This window comes from Tupaia chinensis, unplaced genomic scaffold (genome assembly GCF_000334495.1).
Source record: "Tupaia chinensis unplaced genomic scaffold, TupChi_1.0 Scaffold000683_1, whole genome shotgun sequence".
NCBI classification, from domain to species: Eukaryota; Metazoa; Chordata; class Mammalia; order Scandentia; family Tupaiidae; genus Tupaia; species Tupaia belangeri.
Genome location: NW_006160206.1, coordinates 644,528 through 665,662, shown reverse-complemented (window position 1 = coordinate 665,662; position 21,135 = coordinate 644,528). Strand labels below are relative to the sequence as shown.

Genomic DNA, 21,135 nt, shown 5'->3' with positions numbered 1-21,135 from the left:
GTGGCGGGGCCCCGTACCCCAAAGTGAAAACCCCCCCAAAAAAAAAAAAAAAAAAAAGAAAAGAAAGAAAGAAAGAAAGAAATCTTAAAAAAAAGACAAGTCACTCTTGGGTATAAACCTACCCAGTTCTCGATCTGCCACACTCTGGTGTATTTGAGGAGGAACTCCAAGCCAGCTTTTTACCCAAAGTTTGGACCAGCTGTCACTCAGGCTCATGGGAGCCCCCAAGGTGCTGAGCCACCCCAAAGTGAGAGCGGTGTCCTGTGCAGCCCAGGGCAAGTGCAGGACCAGGAACCCCTGCCGCTGGGGCTCCCTTCTCCTGCCCCCTCCATGGCCAGGGGCCTGGGTTTGCTTTTCACTTCTCATCACTCAGGAAGCACCCTGGCGAGTGGCCAGGAGTATCAGGTTTGGAGTTCTTTAAAATCAGCGGTGATCTGAGTTGTCAACATTGTTCTGGAGATTGGTTCAGAGAAGTCCAACCCTTGCTCATGGGAAGCCCCCTCCACTGGGATTTGGGTTTTTCTAGGTCTGAAGTGTGCCCTTTTCACTTTTTGGAACTCGGGAAGCCAGACCATGGAAAGTATGTGGAAGCTGAAAAGGGCACTAGAGGTGGGATCCAGCCGTCTTGTCTCCTTTTCTTGATCTGGAAACTGCTCCAGCTGGAGGCAGAGCTGGCTTCTGCTCTCCTGGCCCCATGCTCTGCCTTCGTTCTGTAATTACCTGCAAGTAAATGGTATTGTTGGAGGTTGGAGAGATGTTTCACAGGGTGCTAGGAATCAAACTGCTATTAATATGCTCATTACGACAGGTTCCTATTTACCATTTAAGCGGGTCTTGGAGTGCCTCTCCTTGGCAACACTGTTAGACATTCTGCTCTTGAAATAGAAAATCCATATTATTTTTTAATGAAAGCTCTAAATGCAGGCTTTCCCTATGAACAGCCAGCCCTTTTCCTTGGATTTAACAGCTACCAGCCCTGGCCTCGGCAGTGAAGGCTGGGTGGGGTGGGTGAGGAGGATTTGACGCACTTCGGAAAGCAGGCAGCTCCTCAGAGATGCCTGTGGATGCTGGCCCCAGAGGTCCCAGGCCAGTTACCTGCTAATGTCATGGCACATCCAAGTGTTATTTTTAGCAGTGCCATCACTGCTTCTGGCTTTTTTTTTTAGATTGGATGATGCAGGTGCAGTCTGAAAATGTCTTTTCTTTCCACATCACTTTTGTCCTGGAAGTTCCCAGTCTATGAGGAAAACAAAATGGCAGTCACCCAAACAAGGGCAATATAAATATTTATTTGAGACACAGAGGGATGAGTGGCCTATTTGCTTTGAGGGTGGATCCCAAAAGGCAGGAAGCAGGGTTGACCTCACCCCTTAGCTTTCTGAGGAACTGGGAAGGGCTGGAGCCCTTTCTCTAAGGGACTTTCATTCACTGGCAAACAGGAGAGTGAGCCTTTGTTCCAAGCAGAGATGGAAGATAACTAGTGTAAGGCATGGGGGTTTTCTAAAGAGCAATCTATAGAGTCTAGAAGAAGAATACATTAGCTAATGTCTTTTATAAACCCAACAAATATTTATTACGCATCCACCATGTGCCAGACCTAAGTTAGGCATTGGAGATACATTGGGGAACATTCCAGTTACTGCTGCTGAGTGAGGTAGGGGCTTAAAACAGCATTTCTTATGCTCCCAGATTCTGTGGGACAGGGATTCAACAGGGTGAAGCAGGGATGGCTTATCTCCTCCCCATGTTGTTCGTTGTAAGACTTGGAGGCTGGAAGCAGGAAAAGCCATTCATGCACATGTTCATCCATTGATGCTGGCTGTTGGTAAATCTTCAGTTCCTATCCATGCGGCCTGTGCTCCTTCACAACACGGTGGCTGGTTCCAAGGGAGAGCATCCCACGGGGAGCTAAGCAGAAGGTATATCCTTTTTGTGACCTAGCCCCAGAAATCACAAAACATTCATGTTCCATTGGTTGGAATGGTGACAAAACCTACTGAGATTCAAAAGGAGGACACGTAGACCCTACTTTTCAGTGGGAGGACTGTTAGTCACGTTGTATAAAAAGCATATGGGATGGATGCATATTTCTAGACATATGAGAGAGTTGTAAATAAGAGCAAAGAAAAATAGGCTATTAAAATGTCCAAGTTGGGGCTAGCAGGTGGCGTTGGTTAAAGTGCTGGATTCCCACTTGGTTGACTGCGGTCAACCAAGTCCTGGAACCGGAGGCTTGAAAATCATGCCAGGCACCTGCGTTTACATGCCCAAAATCCTGAGAGGAGAATGGAAGAGAAAGGGTTGTGGCATGACCATCCCTCCTGGGGGTGATTTCTCACTTCCCTCCCTCTGTCTCTCTCTGATGAGTGTAAATACCCTGTAGCAAAAAAAACCCCAAAAACAAAACAAAAACAAAGCAGATTTGAAGAGAAAGAAATAGAACTTTCTAAAATGAAAATTTAATAAATGGGAGTAAAAACTCAATGGATGTGTTAAAAATCAGAATAGGTTTAGCAGTTGAAAAAAATTAGAAAAATTGAAGACATATTTAGATAAATGAGCTAAGATGGAGCCCAGAGACATTCCCAGCTGGAAATAATAATACACCAGATAAAGAGAAATATAAGGTAAGTGAGAAAGTCTAACACACATGCAATTGAATTTTCAGAAAGTAATACAGGAAATGAGAAAAAAAAAAAGAAAGTAATACAGAAAATGGAAAAGAGGCAACATTTTAAAAGATAATGGTCGAGGATATTGCAGTCTTTGAAAGGTAGGAAGCCTCAGGTCTAGGTGAGTCAGTGAATTCCAAGCATGATAAATAACAATAAACCTACTCCTAAACACTCCTGTGTAAACTGGTAGTTCACCTAAGACAAAGAGATGATTTTAAAAGCAACTAGAGAGAAGAGAAAGATTTTCTATCTAGCAATGATTAGTGTGTTAGGTGATTTTTCATACTTGTGGAAGCCAGAGAATGAGAAAATATCTTCAATGTGCTAAGAAAAAGTAACTGTTAATTGTACGTTATTTGAAAAAAATCGCTAATTTAATTTAATTTATTATTATTATTATTTTTAATTTGGCTGGGTAGGTGGGGGAGAGTAAGAAAGCAAGTCACCAGATCCAGGACTTGAACCATGTTTAGTCATGTGGGGGTCTAGCACCTTAACCACCACACCGCCTGCTGGTCCCAACCTGTAATTTTTTTTTTTTTTTGAGAGGTTTTTTGCTATAGAGTGTATGTGTCATCAGAAAGACAGAGACAGAGAGACAGAAAGTGAGAAATCACCCCCCAGGGGGGATGGCCACACCACAGTCCCTTCTCCATCATTCTCCTCGTGGGATCCTGGGCCCGCACACACATGTGCCTGGCATGAGTTTAAGCCACTGGGTCTGGGACTTGAACTGCGGTCGACTACATGGGAGTCCAATGACATACCCGTTATGCCATCTGCTGGTCCCCAAACCTGTAATTTTATACCCATTGAAAGTGCCTTTCAAGGACAAGAGCTATGGAACCAGAAGATGGTCTAATGGTTATGTCATAAAACACTCATGTTCCATTGGTTGGAATGGTAACAAGACCTTCAAAAGGAGGGAACGTAGACCCCATATAGTTGACCGTGGTTCAAGTTCCAGTCCCAGTGCTTAAAACTCATACCAGGAATGTGTGCGTGCCCAAAATCTTGAGAGGAGAATGGAGGAGAAGGGATTGTGGTGTGGCCATCCTCTCAGGGGGGTTGTTTCTTGCTTTCTAAATCTCTGTCTCTCTGGTGAGCACATGTGCCCTATAGCAAAATCTCTCTAAAAAGAAAAAAAGAATAAGAGCAAAATTAGAGATAGAAGATAGAGGTCAAAAACAAAGTCTGGGGGGACCAGCAATTAGCGTAATGGCTATGTCGCTGGATTCCCACGTAGTCGACCGCGGTTCGCATCCTGGACCCGGTGGCTTAAAACTCACACCGGGTGCGTGTGCGTGCGTGCCCAAGATCCTGAGAGGAGAATGGAGGAGAAGGGATTGTGGTGTGGCCATCCTCCCTGGGGGGTGATTTCTTGCTTTCTGTCTCTCTATCTCTCTCTGTCTGTCTTGCAAGCGCATGTGCCCTATAGCAAAAACCTCTCAAAAAAAAAAAAAAAAGAAAGAAAACGAAGTCTGGGGTACCAGCAGATTGTATAATGGTTACATCACTGGACTCCCATGTAGTCAAACCATGGTTTGAATCCTGGACATGGCAGCTTGAAACTCATGACAGGTGCATGTACACATGTTCCCAAAATTCCAAGTGGAGAAGAAAGGATTACAGTATGGCTGTTCTTCCTGGGATATGATTTCTCACTTTCTCTCTTTCTCTGTTTCTTTCTGGTGAGTGCATGCACCCTATAGCAAAATCCAGAAACAGACAAACAAATGAACAAATGAAATGGGCTAATAGTGTCTCAATTGAGGGATTAAAAAACAAACAAACAAACAAACAAACAAAACCCTCCCAGCCAGTGGCATGATGTTTGAAAGCAGCTGGATCGCACATGGCTGACTGCAGCTTGAAAAACACACAGTGCACACGTATGCATGCCCAAAATTCTGAAAGGAGGGAGAATCAAAGAAGGGATTGAAGCATAACAATTCCCAATATGGGTGCTTTCTCACCTTTCCTCTCTCTATGTCTCTTGAGTGTTTTCATGCAAAATTTAAAAACACACAAATAGCAACAAAAAAATAAGATGAGATTTTTGTTACAGGGCATGTGCACTTGCTGGAGAGACAGAGACAGAAAGTGAGAAATCATTCCCAGGGGGAGGGGGGATGGCCACACTGCAATCCCTTCTCCATTCTCCTTTTGGTATTTTGGGCACACATGCACACTTGCCTGGCATGAGTTTTAGGCTGCCGGGCCTGAGACTCAAGCCATAGTCAACTACATGGGAGTCTAGCAATATAACCATCATGTCATCTGTGGGTCCCAAGACTAAAATATTCTCTTTTTATCCCCATTCGTTTATTTTTTAAATTTGACTCGGGGGGTGGAGAGAAAGAGGTTGAAAGAGAGAGAGAAAGTGAAAAAGTAAGCAGTCAGGTCCAGGACTTGAACCACAGCAAGCCATGTGGGAGTCCAGTGCCCTTAACCACCATGGCACCTGCTGGCCCCAAGACTAAAATATTCTTAATCAGACCATGTAAGGGATGATCCGAATCAAAGCATTCTAAGCTCCTTTGTACCCTTTTACCTTTATCTTTACCTCCACCTCGGTAATCACTGTTCTACCCTATATTTCTAGTAGTTGACTTTTGGGGGGATAATATTCCATATGTACATAAATAACACAGAGTTTTTTTTCTGTGTCTGACTTAATTTGCTTAGCATGTTGTTGCAAATGGCTAGATCTCCTTTTCAAGGCTGAATCATATTTCATGGTATATATACTACAGTTTCTTTATTCATTCACCCATCACTCCGTGCCTGGTTGTTGCTTTATCTGGACTGTTGTGAATAATGCTGCAGTGAATATGGAGGGAGGTGCAGATATCTCTCTGAAGTGCTGGTTTCTTCTTCTTCTCTTCTTTCCAGAAGAGAGATTGCTGGGTTGTATGGTAATTCCAGTTTCTAATATGGAAAATATTCATGGATATAACCCAGGTAAACAAAAGCTACTTGGAGTTATCAGTAGTTTGTAGAAGTGCAGAGAGTTCCTATGTCTGTAAAGTTTGAGAATCACTGCTCAAAAGAGAAGAAAGCGATGATAGAAATGGTGAGATAGGGGGCTGACAGCAGTGAAGTGGTCCAATGTGATGCTCATGGGAAGATTATTGATTCTTCTCTAGAAACCTCCCCGAGTGCACCAGAAGACTGGCAGAGGTTGGAGTTGTATTGTGGCGCTGGGACCCTATTGGTGATACTGGCTGTCTCTTGCATGCTTTCCTCCCAACACACACACACACACACACACACACACACACACACTCTCTCTCTCTCTCTCTCTCTCTCTCATTCATTAATTAAATAAAATAAACTTTAAAAAGAGATAAGAAAGACAGTCCTAGTAAAATAGTATTTCCCAAGTTCTGAGGAACAATTGGTGTTGTATACTACTGGTCATTTTTAGATAACTCAAGATAGAAACCTTTTAAATCTAGAGAAGGGTTGCTCTGCAGGCCTGGGAACTGTGATCTGACTAAATATTTTTGTGCACATCCTGTGACAGACAGCGACACCTATTGAACAACAGTGATATTACAACCCAGCTCTATGATACAAAGGACTAGCAGGAGTAAACATTATTTCGGACCAAAGGACATAGAAAACGGTAAATTCTGTTGGGCAGGGTGTGCCATTATATAATAATCTTCCTCTGCTGTCAGTGTCCAGGGATTTTGGGCTCTGAGCCCTGACTCATGGCTTCTCGACTTCAGAGCCCTGTCTGACTTCTGAGACTGGATTAGCTAGAGTCCTGTTTGTCTGCTTCCTGATATCCAGGAAGAGCAGCCCCTTAACTGAGCCCAGATTTCTACTCCCAGCACTGGCTTGAATCCAGTTTGTACTCTTTCAACTTCTTCTCTCTCTTTTGACCCCATGTGTGCCCCAGGACCACCAACAAGAAGGAGTCTAGGATCGAGAAAATGATCCTAAAAGTAAAAAACAACGAGAAAACAGACTCACAACCCTTCTGTATGCTTCAGCCACCAGCAGGCTCAGCCCAAACACCACTGATCCCTTTTCTTACAAGTTTTCTTTTTTTTCAGGATTTCAGGCACCTTTATTCATGGCAGATAGTTTTGGTGTCAGGGAGTCTGCCTTTGAAACCTTTCCTTTCTTAAGGAAGCCGACGCCTACCTAAGTCCCCATCATCCTTACAACAGCGATTGGCCATATCATTTCCATTTGCCACTTACGAAGCTTGAAAACGCCCTGCACAGGGTGCCAGCTGGTCTGGTCAGAGGCCACGTGTGTGGGACATGCAGGGCTACACCTGCAGCACGGCCTACTGGCTCCATCAGTGCATCGCTACTGCTGGGTAATAATAGCAGTGAAAATTTTACTCCTTGTGTTCCCCATATACTTTATAAACTGGACAAATTATTAATATTATGTATTTGTAATACAAATAATCAAGACTGGTAACAAGAAAAATTTAAAAATATACTGTTTCCATTAAGAGTTTCTACAAAGGATAGCATCATTCAACTTCGTCGATGTTTCAGCTGTTTGTTATACAATTACTTAGTGGTGACAATCACATGGCCCACCTTCCAGGTGGCCAACACTGGCCTCTGAGCTCAGTGCTCCTGACACTATACTTCTGAATGGCCAAGAGTCATTATCCTAGTCTTCCCTAATCAGTAATAAAACTGCTACTATGCAAACATGTAGGTAAGAAACAGTTTAAGTAAAACAGTATTTCTTAAAAATTTGGGTCTATTATAGGTCATTTTCCATTTTCTAGCCCAGCAACTAACATGGCCTCAGTCTGGTCTTTTTCTTTTTCACTCAGTAGCTCAAAATGATGGAGTGACTGAGTTTTACAGTCATGCCATATTTTTTATGGTGACCACTGTAGGTAAACCATGTAGAATCTCACTGAAGGGGAACCAGCAATTAGTGTAATGGCTGTGTCGCTGGACTCCCACGTAGTTGACTGTGGTTCGTGTCCTGGACCCGGTGGCTTAAAACTCACGCCGGGCACGTGTGCGTGTGTGCCCAAGATCCCAAGAGGAGAATGAAAGAGAAGGGATTGCGGCGTGACCATCCCCTCTGGGGGGTGATTTCTCACTTTCTGTCTCTATGTCTCTCTCTGTCTGTCTGGCGAGCGCACGTGCCCTATAGCAAATTTCTGTTTGTGAAAAGTTCCATCAGAAGACTGTGGCAGTGGTTCATTTTCATTGATTGTAGCCTCTGCTCCCAGAGATAAGTCACAGGTCAACTCTGAGTTTTGGCAATGCAGCAGTGACAGATACTATCTGGTGTTAGCACAAAAGTCACTTTTGCTGAGAATGAAAGAATCCTAAACTCTTTAAGTGTCTTACTCCACCAGATCTAAACAATCTACGGTGTTACCTTTTCTCTAATAAAGACAATTACACAGCAACTCTTTTCAAACAGCAACTACTACAAAAGAAATTGCAGGGAAAAAAATGACTTCACAAAAATAACACTAAAAAATTTGACAGTCTTATGCAGGAACTGCCAAAGTTTTAGCGTTTAATAATTAATAGCGCAACTGACCAAGGCCTGAAATGTGAAGATAACATATTCAAGACAGTGGGGGAGTCACTCTTTAAAGTCAGTATATAGTATGTGGTTAAGAACACACATTTTATTATAATATAAAACCTGTCTACACATAGTGGTTAGCTCAGAAAGCCAGCTGGTCTCCTCTTGGTGTTCCAGATTTCGGTGTTAATTATTAGCAGCCTTCAACTCTTCTGTGTGGCAGGGCTCTTGTTTTCACCTTCCAGTTCTTCCACCCCAGCCTGTGCCATGAGGTCGGTGATGTTTTTCTCCAGGTCATCAATGCGACTACTCATATCATCAATTCTTCCAATGATCTGGTCGCACATGGTCTGAAATTCATCTTGCATCTGTTGCAAGAGAGTCTGCACCACAGAGGTCAGATCCTGCACGGTCTTGGGGTCAATCTCTGCCATCTCCCTGGTGCCCAGCTTGGCGGTGGTTGCTCAGACCGTCCTTTCTCCTAAGTTTTCAACAGCCTACAGGAGGTTTTGCCTTCTCGTGTAGGAATCTGTAAGAATTGGTGAAAGAAGTGTGGCTTTGCTTAATTTATTCCGCCTAGACTTTCTGCTAGGGCTGAGCTATTTCATGGTACCTCTGCAGCATTTTCAAGGAGACCCAGAGTGGCCACCAAAGACCAGCATGTGGGTGAGGGCCAAGCTAGGGAAGGAAGCACATTCAGCAAGCAGTGAGGTGTGAAAGGGGCTGGGGCCCACTGGACCCTTGAGCCCAAACGCCTTGCCCAGGTAATGAAAGCTGTCTGCAAGTGGTGCTGCTTCTCTATTTCAATGGCAGGCCAGTATAGCTAAAGGATAGCAATTTGACTGTAAATACAGGTGGAGCTGTTTATTCTCCAGAGATATTGCAACAGCTGGGAGGCAGGGTGAACTCTGGTCTTCCCTTGTTCTGGGCAGATTCCCCGAGATCGTCTCAGTGCTACAGGTGGTACCTGCAGTTCGTGGGAGTGCCCGGCTATGTGTAGGTTGGGGAGATGTCTGGGAAGGCTGTGGCCACTGAGGGAAGGCCCTGGTGGGAGTGTGTGTTTCTGGTGCACTTTGGTGACTGCTCCTGAATTCTCACTCCTGGGGACAGGGAATAGGGGTATGGAGGGATTAGTCTGGATTGTCATTGGCTTGGTGGCCCTCCAGGGATCTGCATCCAGTGCCAGGGAAACTCTAACGAAGTGTGATCACAGACAGCAATAGGAGCTCCAACGCAGGCCTGCTGACCCCACCCTTTGCAGCTCTGGGCGTGCTCCTTTCCATGTAAGCTGGTGTCCCCACATTCACCCGCTACTACTCATCCCACTGTCTGCTCTCTCGGCCGTGTAGTAAGTCCCTCTGCCTTTGTGTACCAGAGCTCCCCCATCATGTGTGCCACACTGTCAGCAGGGTGGTGGTGGTAGGGGCCATGCTCTTGACTGCAGGGCCTGGATTTTGGACAACTGTGTGGAGGCAGCCTCTGAACCAGGGCAGCATCTACTGAGTAGATCCTTGTCTTCTTGGGGTAGCTGCATCAATTACTCCTAAAAGAGAGAGGCCTCAGTGAGGAAACTGTGTGGGCCATGGACAGCATCACAGATGGCCCAGAAAGGCCTGGGCCCTTTTTCCAAAGCCCTGGATGATTTTCCCATCATGTAGAGGAGTAAGGACTGACTTGCCTGCCTGGGGCACCAGCCAGAGTCCCTGGGCCAGTCCTTGAGTGGGCAAGGGCAGGGGGCAGTGGTCTGGTGGTGGCCACCCCACGTGCATGGCTGGCCCCGGCTTAGACGCTCCAGCTGTCCCCCCAGGAGGGACAGGAGCCCTAACTCCATCTCCCAGCAGGGGAACACTGCTGCTCCGATCATGTGATTTGCCTGGGGTCTCCCAGATGGTGAGCAGTGTGGCCAGGATCTAACCTGAGTCCATCTCTTTCCCCACTTTCCCCTAGGCTCTCCTGTCCTGCAGCCTGGCTGCCTTCTCTGGGGCCCATCCCCTTGTCCCCCAGTTGTTGTGGGGCGAGGGAGCCACGGTGCATTTCCGTTCTCAAGTCACAGTCCCATCTGTGCTCTCCTCCTCCTCCTCCTCCTCCTCCTCCGCCTCCTCCTCTGCAGGTACTTCAGGGAAGCATGCAGGCAGGGCAGAGGGATAGCAGCCATTTTATTTTATTTTATTTTATTTTTTGCTATAGAGCGGGTGCGCTCACCAGAAAGACAGACGGAGAGACAGAAATCACCCCCCAGGGGAGATGCCCATGCTGCAATCCCTTCTCCTCCATTCTTCTCTCGGGATCTTGGGCATGCACACACATGCACCTGGTGTGAGTTTAAGCCACCAGGTCTGGGACTCAATCCACAGTCGACTACGTAGGAGTCCAGTTACATAGCCATTATGCCAACTGCTGGTCCCAGCAGCCCATTTTACGGACCAGGAGACAAGGGCCAAGTGGTTTGTCAGGAGTCTCCAAGCTTGTAAATGGCAGAACTGAGTCTCAAACCTTGCTCTTAGGATCACACACCTTCAGCTTGGCTGCCATACCCAAATACCTCTGAGTACATGGCAAAAATGACAAAAACTCATTTTCTCACCGTTCAGGAGACTGAAGTCCGAAACCACGTGCCCTCAGGCTGGATTCCGGTGCGAACTCTCCAGCCGCCTTCTTACTGTGTCCTCACATGACCTCTCCTCTGAGCGCTTCGGTATTTTTTCTTCTTACGAGGACACCAGCCCTAGCAGACTAGATCCCCGCCCTTAGGACCTCATTTAACCCTAATTACCTCCCTACAGGCCCTGTCTCCAAATACAGTCCCAGTGGTGGTTAGGCCTTCAATATATGGATTTGAGGGGGACACAGTTCAGTCCATAGCACACCCTGAGCCCCTTTCTCTGTTTTGGGCCCCCCAGATCATGCCAGGAGATGCTGCTACTGGGCGTCAAAGGAGTTGTTTGGAGAAATTGTGTGGGAGCCCGGAATGGGGCTGAGGCAATCCAGGAGGGCTTCCTAGAGGAGTCACATGTGCACACATGCTGGGCTCAAGGTAGTTAGTGCATTTAGAGAGAATGTGGCCTTCCAGGGCACCCCACACGCACTCCCTCCCAGCAGCTCAGATGGGCTGTGGCTATTTTGCTGGAGCCACTTTGTCTTCCTGATATGGCAAGAGGGCACCCTGCTTCCTGCCTGGCTCAGCTTCAAGCTGTAGGTTGAGGCAGCTGATCAGGTCGTGTTCCCAGGGGGCTGATGCGGAAGGACTGGACTCCCAGGGTGGCAGGTGGGCACCAAGGACAGAAATCAAACTGACTGCCACGGAGCCTTCCCCCAGTGGAGGCATCTGCTCAGAGCCGGTCCCCCACGCAAGGTGTTCTGCCCTGGCTGCTGGGGGAGGACAACTTGTAAAGATGAACGGAGCGAGGACAGCACCTCCTTGGCATAAACTCGCTCGCCTTCTTCACCCAGCTTCTGTCGCCTTCTCTTTGCACTCTGGAGGGTGTGGCCGTTGAGGGGAGTCTGTGCTGTTGGGCTGAGAAAATTAGTGTCTGTAGCATCTATGTTTCTGGAAAGGGGCGGTATTTCCAGGGCGGAGACTTGGGTTCATTGGCCAGTCTCATGAGAGCACTAGGGCAGACTTGGGTTCTGGGGTGGAATTGTAGTGGACACCGGACCGACAGGCTGGAAGGGAGGGCGAAGGAGGTTGAGGAAGGGGAGAATGAGAGAGGCTGAGGGGAGTTTGAGGGACTCAGAGGAGGTAAGAAGGCTGGAGTGAGGTTGAGGAAGGCTGCTGGTGGCCAAGGGAGGGTAGAAGTGGCTGGAAGAGGCTGAGGGAGGCCATGAGAGGCTGAGGGAAACTGGAGGAGGCTAGGAGGCTGAGGAGGCTGAAGGGCTCTGCTACCTTGGTAGAACATCCTGTTTTTCACATTTCTCATGTGGAGGCCACAGTGCCAGGCCTTCCCCCAGAGCAGAGTCCGTGAGCCTATATCCATTTCTTGGATACAGAGACCATGTTTGGCTTCTCTTGTGTTTGTCCTTTAGCTTAGCATGCCTGGAGCCCTGGTGGCACCAGAAGGTGTTCAGTAGTTTGCTTTTCAGAGTTTTGAGGCTAAGTTAAGAGAAGATGGCTGCCCACCCTCCCCCATCTTCACCCCCTTATCGTCTTCCTCTGTACTGAGCCCAGAGCACTTTACTCCGGTCTTGTGCAGTTCCCAGGCCCTACAGAGAATGCTGGGAACCCTGGGAACAAGTCTCCCTTCCTGTCAGAGGGAGGCCCTGAGCATTTCTGAGCCTGCAGCTCCACGGCTTGTCTGGTGGGAAATGGTGGTTTCCTCTTGAGGGAGGTACAAGTTGCTGCCCTTTCCTCCCCTGATTCCCAAGGGCAAGTCTTTGGGACAGCAGAGAGGCCTCTGGGAAGGTCCCCTAGCCAGGTGGGTGCTGGCCTCCCCAGAAAGACTGCAGGCTCTGGAGCCAAACAGATCTAAACTCAGATCTCTGTTCCTCTGCTGACGCACTGAAGCCTTGGGCAAGTTCCTTAAATTGGCCGTGCCCTGGTTCTCTGTCCAGCAGGACGGAGCAGTGCATGCCACCCCACAGAGGGTTTAAGTGGGGGAAAAAGGAACAGCAAAGCATTGGCTCATGGCAGGTGCTACACACGAGTGAGGGTTTGGGTGTCGGGTGGGTGTGTGTGAGCAGACAGCCTCCCATATTCACCAGTGTCTGGCTTTCACTGCTCTCCAATACCTGGAGGGAAGGCCTCCTGTTCTTCAGCATGACTTAAACCATTCTCTTATTCAGCAAGCCCATCCGCCATTCATTAATTCAGTTCCATTCATTCATTGGTTTCTGAGAGCCTGCCAGGTACCAGCCCTTGCTGTTTGCACCTGGGAGGTCAGCCGTGAAGAAGAAGGATCAGGACTTGTGCGCCAACTCTAGGTTGCACATGGGACGGAAAGTTAATCACGTGCTTAGCCAAGCAGATGCCACAGGACACCAGTGTTGTGTGCCTCTGAGGGAAGGTGATGGGAGTCCTGGCTATGGCCTGTATTGGGTGCCCAGAAGTGGGCACGGCTCAAAGGGATTCAGGATCGAAAGGCAGTCTTGGCTTTAGGAAGTGGACACTGGCTGCATGCTGTCTGTATTCTGTGCTTTGTGATCACTGGAGACAATGATGCTACAAGAAGGAATAGTCAATATTTTAAAAAGTGAATGTCAGTTCTTAGGAAAGCCTTAGCAGCCCTGCAACAGTCTTGTGCTTAACCGCTTAAATAAATCTGTAGCCTGGGGCCAAAGACCACATGGATGTCTGTGCCCTCAACTTTGTGTACACTACCAACCTTCAGTGTCATCCCAGGTGCTGCCATGGCCAGCTTGGGATTGCTTCTTGCCTGTGCCTTTGGGAAACCTGAAGTCACTTGAGTCTGAGTGACCTGATGAGGCTAGGACAAGGTCACTCTTGTGCAACTCTTGCATCTTAGGAAAACAAATGTGATTCCTAATGTGTTGCCTTGAGTTCCTGGAACCAGGGTGTTTATTTTATGTAATATACAGCAGAAACAGTTGTGTTGACTTTAGAACCTTCCAGCATCCAAACTATAACTCTCAATAAAATGTCCTTTCAGTATGGATAATCTGGAATATTATAGGGAAGGTATACTAAATAATGTTCCACAGGGAGGAAGAACATTCTGCATTTCAGGACACCATGTTGAGAATTGAACATGTGCCTTTAGAGAATTGGGCACTTTCATTCCACCAGGGAGACAGTCCTCTCTGTGGTCAAGGGTAGGAGCTGCTCGAGGAGCTTGGGACTCCAGGAGCTTTATTAAAGTGTGTGGTCATCCTTGCGGGCACAGTATGTTAGAAGCAGCACCCAGGTCTCCTAGGCCATGGCAAAGAACATCTGAAACCTATCCAGATTGAGTAGATGAGACTCATGTGGGTGAACATCATGTTGGAACTTTTGCGCTAACCCCTTATTGGCAGCTATGCTCAACTCTTTCCTGGTTGGCAAGTGATGAGGGTGGGTAGAGAGGATTTAGGCCAGAATGTCCAGTGGCTGCTCCGTATAATAATAGTATTTACCAGGGGCACACCATATGCCAGGCACTGAACTTAGCACCTTGAGTGATCTGTACCTAGGAAGTAGGTCACGTTATTATTATCTCCATTTTAGGGCCAAGAAAGTCTGAGAAAAGGGCATGCAGCTAGTACATGGTTATATCAGGCAGAATATAGCTGCTGTAACAAAGACCCCAGAGACCACTGGTTTAATCAAGGCAGAACTTGCTTCTCCCTCAAGGAATAGTGCTGGGATTGGAGTCTGGGGCTGATACGGAAACTCCATTTATATGATCCTTCAGTTCTGTCTCCTTCTGGCCTTAGGATTTTACCCTCATCAGTGTGATCCAAGATGGCACCCTACCACGTTGCATTCCAGTCTAAGGAAAGGGGAAGGAAGGAACACACCCTTTCCCTTTGAGGATGTAGCCCAGCACTGACTTGGACTCATTATTTCTGCTCACAGTGCATTGGTCACCTAGCCAAACCTAGCTGCAGAGGCAGCTGGAAAATGTAGTCTTTTGGGGAGTTCGGGTAGCCCAGTGTCCAGCTAAAAATTGCTATAGAAAATGTGATGAAAGCTATGAGGTGCTAGCTAGTTGTTTCTGCCTCAGAAGTGAAGCTGGGATATGAGTGCAGGTGCTCTACAGATAGGCTCGTGCCCCTGTCTCTACCACCTCATCCCTGTGGAGTTCTAGGTGAGCATCAAAGAGTAGTCCATTGTTAGACTTGGCTCCCTGGGCAGGGGTGGTAGGTGTTTCTGTTCATCCCTTGATTCTCTGGGCCTAGCACAGTGCAGGGCACCAAGTAGGGATATTTGATAAATCTATCTTAATGGGAGAGAGGAAGAGAGTAAGCTGGTCTACCAGATCCAGCCCAGCTAAAGTGGACTAAACAAACCTGGGTATGAATATAAGGGGCTGGAAATTGAGGTGACCAGCAGCCTGAAGGTACCAGTTCTAGAAGGATTTCCTTCTAGGGTGAGGCTCCACAAGTGCTTTGGTCTAGACCAGAGTTTCAAGGTATCCTGTGGGTCGCCTGGCTTAACCCCAGCTTTGCATGACGTGTAAGAGCTATGCTTCCAGGGTGGAAATTTGACTACAAGCCACCTTTGGGAGGGACTGAATGCTCTGAGCATTTTCTTTACTGGTGGTTGCTTGGCCTGTGCCGTGGACATTCCCACTTTGGTTCCAGCTGCACACAGTGCCGGGTTTGTCAGCTGCTGGCCCCAAGTAAGGACCCTGCCTGCAAGGAAGGGTCTCTGCCTCCTCCTGCTGTGCCCCAGCTGCCTACTTAAACTAGCCTGACTCATCGTGTGCAAACACAGTTATAACCTGACCTTTCAGAACCCAGAGCTCCCATGAACGAGTCCTCGGAGGGCTTTCTGAGGCAGCACACCGAATGTGAGGTGCTTAGCCTGTGCCCATCCCTGTTGTTATATTTTCTGAGCAAACCTCCTCTCTACGCAGGTGCTCAGAAGGAAAAATAACCAAGCATTGGAGGTTCCAGTTTGGAATTTTTTAATCATCTGAACATTGTTCTTGGCAAGGAATAATGTAAAACAAACAACCGTTATAGGTTACATTTTTAAATCTGTTAGAAATAGGAGTTTCACTACAGTCATATTTCTTGATCATCTCAATATTTTTTTCACTGTTTCTCAGTTATCTGTCTTGGCCTAAGTAACAAGGAGAACCCCTATTAGGTTTAGCACCAGGTAAATATCTGTCAAAATGTCTGTTTTGAGTCTGGCATTCAGGAGGAAGAGAAAAAGCCTTAACAGACAGAGAGCACTGCTCCAGGCTGAGACGAGCTTATAAAGTCTAGACAGTTATGAGATATGTGGGACTCTTAAAAAGAGAGAAAGACACAAAGAGAAGCATGTGTTTTGGGTTCTGCATGCTTTTATTCTGTATTTGTATAGCTGAGAAAGCTTTAGTTTAAATAAGTGGTATTTGGCAAGAAGTGCTACTGCATGCTGACAAATTGATTGTGCTCTTTTACTTAGATAAAAATGAAAATGCATGAGGCATTTTTTTTTTCCCTCTTAGTGATTAAAAGCATCTACTTGGCTCCATGCAGAGACGGCCCTTGAAGATTGATATGAGACACCTGTATGGCATTGATCACAGGCCCTCAGGCTGACAGAAGCAGTTAAACTTCACAGTGTTAAAAATACCAGGTCCTAGGAGTGGGTTTAGAAGTGCCCAAATTGGGGGGTCTCTGTGCCAGGCTTGGGTGGGACCCTTGGGTGAGGGTCCTAAATTCTAATGAAGAGCTTGCCCTCAGCCACTCTCCCGTTTCCATTGGTCCAGAGCCTTAGAGCCACTGGGCAGGAGATTAAGCAAGCACCGGGGTTTCTATCAAGGCAGGACTCCTTCCCTACATGGGCCACAGTTTCCCCATCAGGAAGAAGAGGGAATTGGACTAGCTTTCCTCTGGGTTTCCTTCCTTTCTTCCTCCCTCCCTCCCTTGTTTCCTTCCTTTCTTTCACTTTATTTTATACATCTAAACACTATACATCACAACAGCTTGTAAAGTGAATTTACCCAGCATGAATACACTTTACACTAGTCCAGCTGAAGATACTATACACATTGTCATCAATCATCCATTTCTCTGTCCCCAAAATGTCTTGCCTCTCTATTTTTCTTCTTGATTCCTTTCCTTATACTCCCTGCTTTTCTCACTCTCTTCCCACACTGTCTCTAGAATCCATAATCATTTTCCATGCTTCTATAGCTTCTAATCTTTCAGTTTCCACCATAGAGTGCAAACAGCTGGTATAAATTAAGTGGAAATATACAGTATTTCTCTTTCATAGCCTGGCTTGCTTCACTCAGTAGTAAATCTTCCATATTCATCTACTTGCTATCAAATGCTAGGGTCTTCTTATTTTTTATGGCTGAGTAGTATTCCATAGAGTATATGTGCCATAATTTTTTTGGAGAGGTTTTTGCTATAGGGTACGTGCGCTCACCAGAAAGACAGACACAGAGAGACAGAAAGTGAGTAATCACCCCCCCAAGGGGGATGGCCACGCCACAATCCCTTCTCCTCCATTCTCCTCTCAGGATCTTGGGCACGCACGCACATGCGCCTGGCGTGAGTTTAAGCCACCGAGTCCAGGACTCGAATGCAGTCGACTGTGTGGGAGTCCAGTGACATAGCCATTATGCTAACTGCTGGTCCCTGTGCCATACTTTTTTAATCCACTCATCTGTTCTTGGACATTTGGGTTGGTTCTGTGTCTTAGCAATTGTGAATAATGCTGCAACATAGATATGCAGGCACTTTTCTGACTGTGTGTTCTCCTGTCCTTTGGGTAGAACCCAGGAGTGGAATTACTGGATCATATGGTAGTTCTATTTGTAGATCTTTGAGGAACCTCTATATTTTTCTTCAAAATGGCTCGACTAATTTACATTTCCACCAACAGTGTAGGAGAGTTCCCTTTTCACCACAGCCTCCTCAGCACTTATCATTTTTTGTTTTTTTTTTTTTTTCAATCTTAGTCATTTGGACAGGAGTTAGATGGACTCCCATTGTGGTTTTGATTTGCATCTCCCTTACGATGAGGGATGTCGAGTATTTTTTCATATGCTTTTTGGCTGTTCATATGTCTTCCTTAAAGAGTTGTTCATATAGCTGATTTTCCCATCTTTTAATTGGTTGAGCATTTTGTTTTCAGATAAGCCACTTGAGTTCTCTATATATTCTGGTTATCAGTCCCTTATCTGAGGCATAGTTTACAAAAATATTCTCCCCTTCTGAGAGTAGTCGACTCACACTAATTTATGGGCAGAAACTTCTTAATCTGATGTAATCCTACTTGTCTAGTTTTTGAATTCCTGCCTGTGCTTTGGGGGTCTTATTTAAGAAGTCTTTGCCTACTCCAATGTCTCCTAGAGTTTCCCCAGTGTTTTCCACTGGTAGTTTTATAGTTTGAGGTCTTAGGTTTAGATCTTTGATCCACTTTGAGTTGATCTGGTTAATGGTGAGGTTTTTTGTTTTTTTGTGTTTTTTTTTGAGAGGTTTTTGCTATAGGGCGCGTGCGCTCGCCAGACAGACAGAGAGAGACATAGAGACAGAAAGCGAGAAATCACCCCCCAGGGGGGATGGTCAGGCCGCAATCCCTTCTCCTCCATTCTACTCTCGGGATCTTGGGCACGCACACACACGTGCCCGGCATGAGTTTTAAGCCACCGGGTCAGGGACGTGAACCACGGTCGACTACGTGGGAGTCCAGCGACATAGCCATTACGCTAACTGCTGGTTCCCCATGGTGAGGGTTTTCTACAAGGTCTATAACCTCCCATCAATGTACCCTTTCTCCAGCTCTGATACTAGTGCCAGGAAGGATGAGAATGTCTGTGTCCAGGGGGCTCCATTTCCTGTGTGGTAGATCCTAGCCTGGCTCAGCACAGGGAGGAATTAGGGAACTAGTATGTTAGAATAAATATGGTCATCAGCTAGTGACTGATGTGGTGGGTCATTCATTTGTTCATTCATTCACTCATCAGATGTTAGTGTGTACTAGCTGTGTGCCAGGCTCTGTGCTAGCTGCAGGGATGCGCAGGGCTGGGGTGGAAGAGATGGATCAGAAGGCATGGTCCCTCCCTGATCCAAGTGGGGTCAGCCCTGTTTGGACTCCTGTCCTGTTGGCTTACAGACTTGACTCGGTGTAGGTCCCAGCACAGGAATGTGCTATGAAATGCAATTCCGACACCCTGTTAAAGCCAAGCATTTACTTCTGGACACCAGAGACTTTGACTCTCCCTTAAAGGAGCAACGAATTTGTTTTGACAAAAGAAGTATAAACAGGGTGCTAGTGAATAACTTTTCTCATGCCGCTCTTGCCTTAATCAATCGTATATTTACTGGTGACCTCATAAGTGTCCAGTCTGTCCTAGGCTCTACAGGGGAAGAAGAGGGAGTGGTGGTGGAGAGAGAATTTTCAGCTTAGCTGAGGAGGCAAGGCCAACTCTTAGGACAGATGCCAAAGGTATGAGACAGCACGTGGTTTTACAGGCCTCAGAGCAGGCGTCCAGAACTGGGGAGAGGGCTATGTGCTCAGGCCAGGCTTTCTGGAGAAAGAGCAGAGAGAAGGGTGTTCCAAATCATTCTTTTGGGCTGGCTGGACAGTAGGTATAGATGTCCATTTGATTGCCATCTCCTGAGCTGTCAGCTTTCCCATGTCTTAGAACCCTGCAGGTTGAGCTCCTAAACTCAGAGTGCAGAGCGGCCCCAGGAAAATCGAGTGATCTTCAGTATATCTGGGTTATAGGTGTGTCCCTTCTTCCCAGAGGGACCCCGGAAGGTGCCAAATGGTGTGATTGACATAATGTCGTCTACCTTTTGGGGGTCCCAATTCCTTATCTGCTGCTGTCCTGGGTTTCTAGAAGCTAAAAGATGTAGAATAGTCTTTCTGCTGTCAGCAAGAGCTGAGTTCACATCCCAGCTCTGCCCCTTGATAGTGCTATGACCATGTGCTAGATCCTTCTCAGTGCCTTAGTTTTAGGGATCTGCAATATTGCTGACAGTAGCACCCGTCTTGTAGGGCTGTAGTGAGTATTGCATGAGATCTGCATATGAAGAGCCTAGTATTGTGCCTGGTATGGAGAAAGTACCACATTCATGTTAGCTACTGTTGTCTCCATTGTTGTTATTACTATGATTATTAGTATACATCAGGGGACAAAGGCAGCTGTCTAGCCCAACTGTCTCTCTTTCTGAAAACTGGCTCTACCAAATTTCAGCGATCCATGTCTAAACTCCCAACACCACTGAGCTGACTGCCGAGACAGTTCGGAGTCTAGGCTCCAGCTTTCCCTGCCTTGGGTTCTGGCACCAGGCCTTGCCCCATTTCTCATCTGGAATGCAGGCACTGGGTGAGCTCTGTGCGCCTGTGAGTGTGCCCATCTCTTCCCTCTACCGCACAGCAACTCCAGTCCCTCTTGAGTCTAGGGCAGAGCTAAGCAAAGCTGGAAGGAGACTTGATGGAAGAGGCTGATGTAGTTTGACATTTAATCACCAAAGACCCAGATCGAGTTCTGGCTGGCCAAACCCACTATGCTCAGTTCCTTGGGAAAACAGAGTTGGAGTGTGGTCATGTGGCTGACTTGTGGGACTGGGGGTTTATCTGACAGAATGCTCTAGGAGTACAGAATAACTGTCTCCTGACACGTGTCCTCTGCACCCCAAGGATGAGAGCCACGGGGAAATAGTATAGAAAGACAAGCTTGGTCTCAAAATAAGAGCAGACAATGCATGGTGTTGAGAAAGAACCCTGGACACGATGCAGGTGAAGTGCCTCCTGTCTCTGGAAGCGCACAGACTAAGGTTGGCCGAACCTTTGATGGAGATCATATAGAGAGGCTTGGGGGTGCCCAGGAGCCTTCGGACCCTGAGACATCAGCACTTTCAGGAGGCTGTCCTTTCACCTTCCCAGGCATTTGTTTCTCATGCTGCTTTTGGCCGGCACAGCTGAGCCTTGCTAGACCCTGGCCACTGGCCCAGGAAGAAGCAGAGCCTCCTCGTCAGGGCTGGCCTGGACGAGCCATGTCTGCTCAGAGGCCACTATTTATTTGCCTTGGCCCCCAACTCACCCAGCCACTTCCTGGCCCCGCCCTCCTGTGGCTTTTGCTTTATTAGCTCATAGCTCCAGGTGAAGCCAGGCCCTGGGGCCCTGAAAGGCAAGGTGGGCCTGGCCTCCTCTGAGGCTTCAGAGCCCTGGTCCTCCCTGACTGTTCCAGGGCAGCTTGCAGTAAGGGTGGCTTGGGCATGTCCATCTGAAATGCACTTGAGCAAGACTGAGGCACTGAGAAGGGAAGTAAGGATCCACCTAGCCCTGCAACAAACTGGCAGGGCTGAGACACGACGC

The 21,135-nt window shown here is 47.2% G+C and overlaps 1 protein-coding gene, 1 long non-coding RNA gene and 1 pseudogene across 4 annotated transcripts in view; 1 reads left to right on the top strand and 2 right to left on the bottom strand.

The window, feature by feature from the left end:
* GRK5 (G protein-coupled receptor kinase 5) overlaps window positions 1-21,135 on the top strand; it is a gene marked incomplete at its 5' end in the record, with an annotated part of 275,319 nt that overhangs the window by 156,849 nt on the left and 97,335 nt on the right.
* LOC102485248 (uncharacterized) lies at window positions 70-3,609 on the bottom strand. 2 transcript variants are annotated; one of them, XR_336273.1, is made up of 5 exons: window positions 3,443-3,609; window positions 1,598-1,937; window positions 1,096-1,237; window positions 821-875; window positions 70-720 (listed from the first exon to the last, which is right to left on the bottom strand). It is a non-coding gene; the product is annotated as an uncharacterized LOC102485248 (long non-coding RNA). The 2 variants fall into 2 exon arrangements; XR_001371282.1 differs by having other exon boundaries at window positions 1,096-1,937.
* On the bottom strand, window positions 8,323-8,663 carry LOC102485529 (heat shock factor-binding protein 1 pseudogene; annotated as a pseudogene).